The 8515-nt window shown below is 38.6% G+C and overlaps 1 non-coding gene across 1 annotated transcript; it reads left to right on the top strand.

Annotated features, from left to right (window-relative positions):
* Nucleotides 1–2553: 2553 nt before the first annotated feature.
* Nucleotides 2554–2660, top strand: LOC141716488 (small nucleolar RNA R71). The gene has a single exon (XR_012573196.1). It is a non-coding gene; the product is annotated as a small nucleolar RNA R71 (small nucleolar RNA).
* Nucleotides 2661–8515: the final 5855 nt, after the last annotated feature.

Here is an 8515-nt window from a genome sequence, read left to right as displayed (position 1 = left end):
TACATTCTGGCCAATTATGTCAGAAAAGATGGCCATCATACATCTCTGAAATGTGGCCGGTGCACCACATAGACTAAAAGAAACTCGTCTGAAGGTGAAAGTACCAAATGGACAAGTGAAGGTAGTCTTTTCCTGATCTTCTGGAGCGATACAAGTCTAATTGTAACCCGAATAGCCATCCAAAAGACAGTAATATTCATGACCGGCCAACCTGTCAAGCATCTGATCAATGAAGGGCAATGGTAAATGGTCCTTCCTAGTGGGTTTGTTCTGCTTCCGATAGTCCATGTAGACTCTCCATCCTGTGACTGTCCTTATAGGAATAAGCTCATTCTTCTCATTTGCTACCATAATAATCCCACCTTTCTTTGGCACACATTGAACCGGGCTTACCCATGAACTGTCAGAGATAGGATAGATGATCCCTGCATCTAGCCACTTCAGAATTTCCTTCTTCACTACTTTCTTCATGATAGGATTAACTCTTCTTTGCTACTCGACTGTAGGCTTGCTACCTTTTTCTAGCAGAATTTTATTCATACAGTAAGAAGGGATGATCCCCTTGATTTCCGCTATAGTCCATCCAATTGTCGATTTGAACTCTCTCAGAATCCTCAATAGCTTTTCCTCATCACTACCTGAAAGGTCAGATGCAATAATAACAGGCAGAATAGATGCATCACCTAAAAATGAATACCTCAAATGCTCAGGTAAAGGCTTGAGCTCAAGAGATGGAGCTTCCTCAATAGAAGGCTTGAGGCGTTTATGAACTTTGTTCAATTCTTCCATTCCAAGAGATTCAAAAGGCATATCATCTTCCTTTTCCAGGGAGAAGCATTCAAATATTGCAATTGCTCCTCACCTTCATCATCTTCACTATCTGAATTCCCCAATAAGGCTTTTTCTAAGGCATCAGACCTTAGCAATTGATCAAGTTCCGATGTTACCACCGAATCGACCAACTCCACTTTTAAGCACTCCTCATTATTAATAGGAAATTTCATAGCATTGAACATATTAAAAGTCACATCTTGATCCAGTACTCATACTGTAAGCTCACCCTTTTGCACATCTATCAAGGTTCGACCAGTTGCCAAGAAAGATCTTCCCAAGATTATGGGAATTTTCTTATCCTCCTCGAAATGAAGAATTACACAATCAGCAGGGAAGATGAGTTTATCAACCTTGACCAAGACATCCTCCACAATACCTCGCGGATATTTAATAGAAAGGTCGGCCAACTGCAAGGTCATATACATCGGTTTGGGATCGGGTAAGTCCAACTGCTTGAAGATTGACAAGTGCATCAGATTGATTCTAGCTCCCAAGTCACATAAGCATCTATCAAAAAACACTTTTCCAATAGTACATGGAATAGTGAAGCTTCTTGGATCTTTAAGCTTCGGAGGTAACTTCTGTTGCAGCACAGCACTGCATTCCTCCGTGAGAGCGACAGTCTCTAAATCATCTAGCTTCACCTTCTGAGATAGAATACCCTTCATAAACTTTGCATAACTAGGCATCTGCTCGAGAGCCTCAGCGAAAGGTATGTTGATATGAAGTTTCTTGAACACCTCCAGAATCTTCTCAAATTGCTTGTCCAGCTTTTTCTTCTGCAGCCGCTTAGGAAAAGGCGGTGAAGGATAGATCTGTTTCTCCTCTGTATTACCCTCAGGCGGAGTGTGCTCAACAGTAGTCTTTCTTGGTTCCACTTCTTCATCCTACTGCTTTGCTTCTTTCTCAGACCCAGCTTCTTCAGTCAACTCTTGAGTTTGTTCGGGATTCGCAACCTTCCCAGACCTCAAAGTGATTGCCTTTACCTGCTCCTTAGCTTCCTTCTTTCCTGGCACTTCAGTGTCACTAGGCAATGTACCAGGTTGACGATTTAGCAAGGCATTGGCAATTTGCCCAATTTGATTTTCCAAGGTCTTGATAAAAACAGCCTGACTCTTGCAAATAAGCTTCAACTCCTCTAATTAATATTTTTCATTAGCTTGTTGCAGCTGGAGTTGTTGTCTAGGTGCATACTATGGTTTCTGAAAACCAGGGGGGTTGTACTACTTAGCTGGATACTGCTGATAAAGCTGTTGAACCGCATTCTGAGCGTTGCTCCAACTGAAATTAGGATGATTGCAGTTGTTAGGATGATAGGTGGCTGGCACAGGTTGCTGCGATCGCTGGAAGTTGCTCACGAACTGAGCTGATTCACTAGAAATTGCGTACTGATCAGTCTCATGGGCACCAGCACAAAGCTCACAGATACTAGTGATTTGATTAACTCCATAATTAGCCAAAATATCCACCTTCATTGTCAAAGCCTTAAGTTGGGCAGTGATAGCAGTTGCTGCGTCCAACTCCAGAATTCCTGCAGCTTTCCCTTGAGTCAGTCTCTGGTCAGGATTCTGGTACTCATTAGCAGCCATCAGTTCAATAAGTTCATAAGCTTCATCGTAGCTCTTAGCCCACAAGGCTCCTCCTGATGCTGCATCAAGCATGTGCCTAGAAGTAGCACGCAATTCATTGTAGAAGCAATTAACAATCATCCAATCAGGCATGCTATGGTGTGGGAACTTCCTTAGCATCTCCTTATATCGATCCCAAGCCTCACACAAAGATTCTCTAGTTTGCTGCGCGAAATGGGTAAGAACATTCCTAATTGCGGCAGTCTTCGCTATGGGGAAGAATTTAGTGAGAAACGTTTGAGCAAGATCTTCTCAAGTTGTGATAGACCCTGCTGGTAGAGAGTGTAACCAGCACTTAGCTTTGTCCCTCAGAGAGAATGGGAAAAACGTAGCTTGATAGCATCTTCAGTCACATCATTGAATTTGAAAGTGTCGCAGATCTCGATGAAATCCCTGATGTGCATGTTGGGGTCTTCAGTCGGAGAACCCCCAAACTGAACTGAGTTCTGTATCATCTGGTTCGTGCTTGACTTGATCTCAAAAGTGTTAGCCCTGATGGCTGGTCTGATGATGCTAGACTGAATGTCATTAATCTTAGGATTAGAATAGTTCATCAAAGCCTTTGGATTTTCTGCTTGATCACTCATAGCTACTACAATTGGCTCTTAAACTTTCTCTTCTTCTTCTACCTTCTTTTCTTCCTTAAAAATTTCCCTACGAACTACCACAAGTTTTTCCTCGGCTTTATCCAGTGTTCTCTTACGAGTACGCGAACGCGTATGCATACACCCTCGCTAGAGTACCTGAAACCAGACAAGGAACAAATAAGTAATAATGTTCGAGTCAATGAACTTTAACGACCACTGATGGAAAGCACATAAACTATAAATTAACACTGGAATCCCCGGCAGCGGCGCCAAAAACTTGGTAGTCGCTAAACACGCGCTAATAATACACGCAAGTATACGAGTTCGCAAGTAGTATATAATCTTTTCTAGTTCATTCCCACTGAGACTCTATTGATTAACTATCTAATTTATGCACCTAAGCAACAATGTATGGTTATTATCCAATGCTAAGACGATAACAAATTGAGATTGTTTATAACTAAGAATTACGCTAATAATTATAACTACGAGAATAAAATTGACTGAATTGATATATATGACAAACATGGGATTCTAACTTCATGAAATACTTCATTCAATAGCCTTATTATTCTTAATCTTAGCATGCAATGGTGATGACACTAATCAGATAACACGAAACTGATAAACGCCAACTTTCCTTGCACGAGTACCATTCTACCAGACATCCACAAAAGAGATAGAAGCTGAATAGGCACCAATTATATTGAGACCCTATATGTCTATAGAATTTGACAACATAACGGTTTAAGCACAAGTTATATATCTTGATTACATAGGGCAAGTAAGATGGTTAAAATTACCTACGAATCATGCATGACACATACATGAACCTATGCTAGCATGGCAAGTTCTAAATCCTTAAATTCACTTTTGTTTCATTATGAATTAACACACTATCTTATAAGTTCGCGACGTTCATAAGACGAATACGCACAACCAATACTAAGATATCATACAATCACCATATACTAAGGTATCAAACAATTTAACTAAACAAATTCATAAATAAATCCGCTAGAACCCCACGATAACAATTAGCCCATAATCGGACTCATCATCAATGTGGGTTCCGATGAAAACATGATATAACAAATGTAGTCTTTATACTGTTAGGTCACACTTTCACTGTAGAGGAGGTGAATACAGTGTTTATTACAATCAAATCAAACTTCAAGAACTTATGTAACAGAAAACAAACTTTATTGAAACAATAAACTCTGTTACAATCTGGAACTGTTATCTCTCAGTGATGAACAAAATATCACGAGAGCTGCTAGGGTTACAGTAAATAATATTCTCGATAATGATAACACTTATAGTGTAAACCCTATGTCTGTGTTTATATATTACACAGTTACAAGATAATCGCTAATTGATATGGAATATAATTCTGCTTCCTAATATATATCAATCAGATATCTTTTCTTCCAAGTATTCCATTCTTTACAGAATTCCTTCTTCATGCATATCTCTTCTTATGTTTATCTTGATCTTCTTAACTTTAATCAGCTACTGTCCTTATCTGATCATCCTTCAGCACTTAAGTTCTGATATCTATCTCCTGATGCTTATCTCCTGATAACATAAGTACTGATATCCCTTAAGTCCTGACGTCCAGTATAAGTACTGATCAGTTAAGTACTGATTTGTCCTGTTCAAATAAGATCTGAAATCTAAACATAAAACATATTAGCCATGACATTATCAAATATATCTAACAATCTCCCCCAACTTGTAAATTAGCAAAATATACAAGTTTAACAGATATTTGATGATGTCAAAAACATTAAGTACAAATGCATGAGAATTAGACAAGATAACTACAACTTACAGTCCTTAAAGCTTTTACCAATTCAACTTCTGATAACAACTTTAGTCTGTATACACATCAGAATTTAAGCAGTTGTAGATCTTCGACTTGGCTTCATTATTTTCTGATCTCTCTGATGTCAGGAGTTGTTCTGAGATAATTCTTCAACAAACATTTCTCAGCATATCTGAGTTCATCAATCATTCTCCGTTTGACATCTTTAAGCTCTGCAGTATCTTCACCAGTTTGAAATATTGCAGCTCTGAGATCATTAATCATTGCTTTTCTCAACTCCTGATCTAGTCTTATGATATAAGCTTTGTCAGACTCTAGATTAAATTCAAGCCCCTTAATACCAAGATATGTTCTGATCTGTGCAGTATTAGGCTTCATATCAACAATATCACCATTGTGATTTCTGTACTTTGGAACATATATGCTGTCAGACTTAACAGAATAAAGTCTTTTCTGTCTCTGAATCTGTTCTTTCAAATAGTTTGCAGCAGTCCCTGTCAATCTGTCATCCACTTGAAGTAAGAATAATACATGCTCCAATTCTTCAAAATACTTCAATGGAATGGCATTTTGTCTTATATGATAAACCCTACCATCTGTCATGAAATACAACAAGATGTGTTCCTTCAAGTAGGTATGGTAAACCATTTGTACAGATTCCAATTGATTCAATCTTTCAGGAGTTGCTCCAATTCCTGGTTCACTCAAGGAAGTTGGATCATTGGTAGTGTTGTGTACTCTTCTTTCATCAGCACTTCCCAATCCAGTTTTATCTCTTGCTTCCTTTCCAGTAACTACTCTAGCTTCAAAACGACTTGCAGTAGTCTTCAAAGGTTGAGTTTGTTTTGCTTTAGTGAATCCTGGTAGGAGTGTTTTTGATCTTCCTTCTGATATCAAGTTAACTTGAGCTGTGTCAGAGGTTACTTGCTTCTTTTGAATATCAGAACTTTTAATTTCTTGACTCTGAACAACTTGAGCCATGTCAGAGGTTGTTTTAAGAACTTTTCTTGAAGTCAGAGCAAGATTATCTTTTTCATTAGTAATTTCTTCATCTTCAGGAGGTACATAAACTTTAACAGGTTCACCAACCTTTTCTTTACCCTTGGATCTTGGATCTATCTTTGGTTGTGATTTAGCAAATGTTGCTTCAGTTTGTGCCTTTTCTTTAATCACAATACCTTTCAGTTTTGGAAGTGACTTTTTACCAGAAGCTTCAGATTTAGATGTGGCTTTCTTTGATTTAAGTCTAGCTTCTTCTTCCTTTAAACTTTCCAAGTCCATTCCTGGATTTTCTTGAAGAAATAACTGTCTTGACATTTCTTCATCAAGATCTAGAAGTTCATCAGAATTTATTCTTTTACCAGTATCAGAACTTATTCTCTTCCCAGTATCAGAACTTATCCTGTGACTTGCAATTTCAGCATTTCTTGATGAGAATCTTTTACCTTGACTATGACCTCCACCCATTCCAGAGTTTCCTTGGTCATCTTTTTCATCATCCTTTCCTTGCAGTGTCTTGTCATCCTTGCATTTGGACTTAATCACTTTCTCCCCCTTTTTGGCATCAGCAGGAAGTAGAAGAGAGATAAGCAATTCCACTGAAGAATGGATTTCAGTCAGTTATGATTGCTGAGAAGCTTGATTTTGTAGAATTTTATCAATCTGTGCTTGTTGACGATCTTGAGTCTTCTCAATATAAGCAATCCTGTCCATAGATGGTTGAAAGAACTTTTTCTTATCAAGTTTCCAAACTTGTTCTTGTTTGATAAAGTTCTCCTGAATCTTGTGTATTTCTGCATGAGTAGTTGAATGAAGACCTTGTAGATGTTTAGTACTCAATGCAGTGACACGAAGCTGAGTTTTGAAATCATCAGAATTTAACATTTCATCAGCTTTAGTCAAGTGCTCAGTAAGATGTAACGCAGATGGAATACATGAGACTGAGTTCCATTCCTTAGTCCACTCCTGTCCTGCAGGAGTTTCACTCCAAGGCACTGGTGGTTCCTCTGTAACAAACTTCTTTACTAGTTCAGACTTAGAAAGAGGAATGTGTCCTGAAGGACCTGCTGCATCAGTATTTGCAGTTGGAGCAGCATCACCAGTATCTCCAGCATGTGCAGCATCAGAACTTATAGAATCAGTATCATCTGATATAATAGCAGTGTGAGTAGCAATGGAGGCGTCAGCATCCTCTAATTGCTGATCTGATGCTAAGTTCTGATCAACAGCCATATCCTGATGCTCACCTAAAGTCTGATCATCAGTGTCTAGATGCAGAGAAGGTGACTTAGATAATTCCGGAGTTTGAATAGCATCAGTAACAGGTGTTGGCAAAAGATTTGTTGCTATTGGAGCTTCTAAGAAAATTACTCCAGGCACAACTAAGTGTTGATCAGCATTATCAGCACTTGTGCCTTGATTACCAAGAGACACAGATGGGAAATTAGCCTTGTCAGATACAGTTTCCTGAGATGGAGTGGATGGAGAAGAAGTAACTGGATCAAATTCTTTTTCTTGTGAGATCAGAGATTCCTGATCCCCTTCCTTAGCTGCTTCCTCCTCATCATCTGAAACTGGCCTTTTTGCCCTATGTTTCTTGTATTTCCTTGGTAATTTAGAGTCCTTGGAAGTTTCAGGAATTGTCATTTTTCTAAGCCTCTTGAGAAGCTTAGATCCTCCAAGTTCAGAATCCTTCTGAGAAATCTTTTTCTCAGCTGCAGTTACCACAGGTTCTGAAGAAAGAATCTGTTCCTCAGAATCTGATTCATCTCTCAAAGTAATCCTCCTCTTCTTCTGAGGTGTTTGAGAAACAGTCTTTGTTCTCTTTGACTTAGAAGATGTAGGCTTCACATAGGACTTGAGATATGTTCTGAGAGATGGTTGAGAGGTTTGAGGTGGCTGAGTAGAGGTGGTAGGTGCTGATGAACCAGGTTCTGATGTTTGAACATCAGGATAAAGTGCAGTGTACTTAACAGGATCATAGGTGATTAAGGCTTGTTTGACAGATAAAGGTATTAAGAGGGGTCTTAACACAGCCTTTTTATTATCAGAAGATAATAAATCAGTAAAAGCTCTCTTAGCTATTCTGAAAGATGGAATTAGATCACCAAAATTTTGGGGCGGATTACAACAAAAACTATAAATAAGCTGACAAAATCTTGCAAAATATACAGTATTGTGATCTTCTGTCATCCTATCCCCAATAAAACCTAAGACTGCTCGTGCATAATCAAAATCAGTGTGATTTAGAAGTGCATACCCGATTTGTTGGCTGAATATGGGAATTGCATCAAAATTTGAACATTTGTTGGCGAAAGCTTTGGTAATGCAATCAAAGAAGAAACTCCATTCCCTCCTTATGAAAGATCTCTTCAATTGTCCAAGCTTGGTCAATGTTCCTTCATATCCCAGACTAACCATCATGTTTTGAAGAACTGAGTCATCAACAGTAGAATAAACACAGTCCTCAGGTAACTGTAATGCCTGTCTAACTGTAGACAAAGTCACAACATACTCATCTTCCCCTAATGAAAATATTATACTTGGGGACCCTTGAGCACCACCATTGTCATATACTCCACTCCTCCAAAACTCCAGTACTTGAACTCCAGAAATGGATGTAGGCTCAGTTAGAGCAA

This window comes from Apium graveolens, chromosome 3 (assembly GCF_009905375.1).
Source record: "Apium graveolens cultivar Ventura chromosome 3, ASM990537v1, whole genome shotgun sequence".
Taxonomy (NCBI): Eukaryota; Viridiplantae; Streptophyta; class Magnoliopsida; order Apiales; family Apiaceae; genus Apium; species Apium graveolens.
Note: the sequence above shows the minus strand (reverse complement) of the source record. Positions and strands in the feature narration are given on the sequence as shown.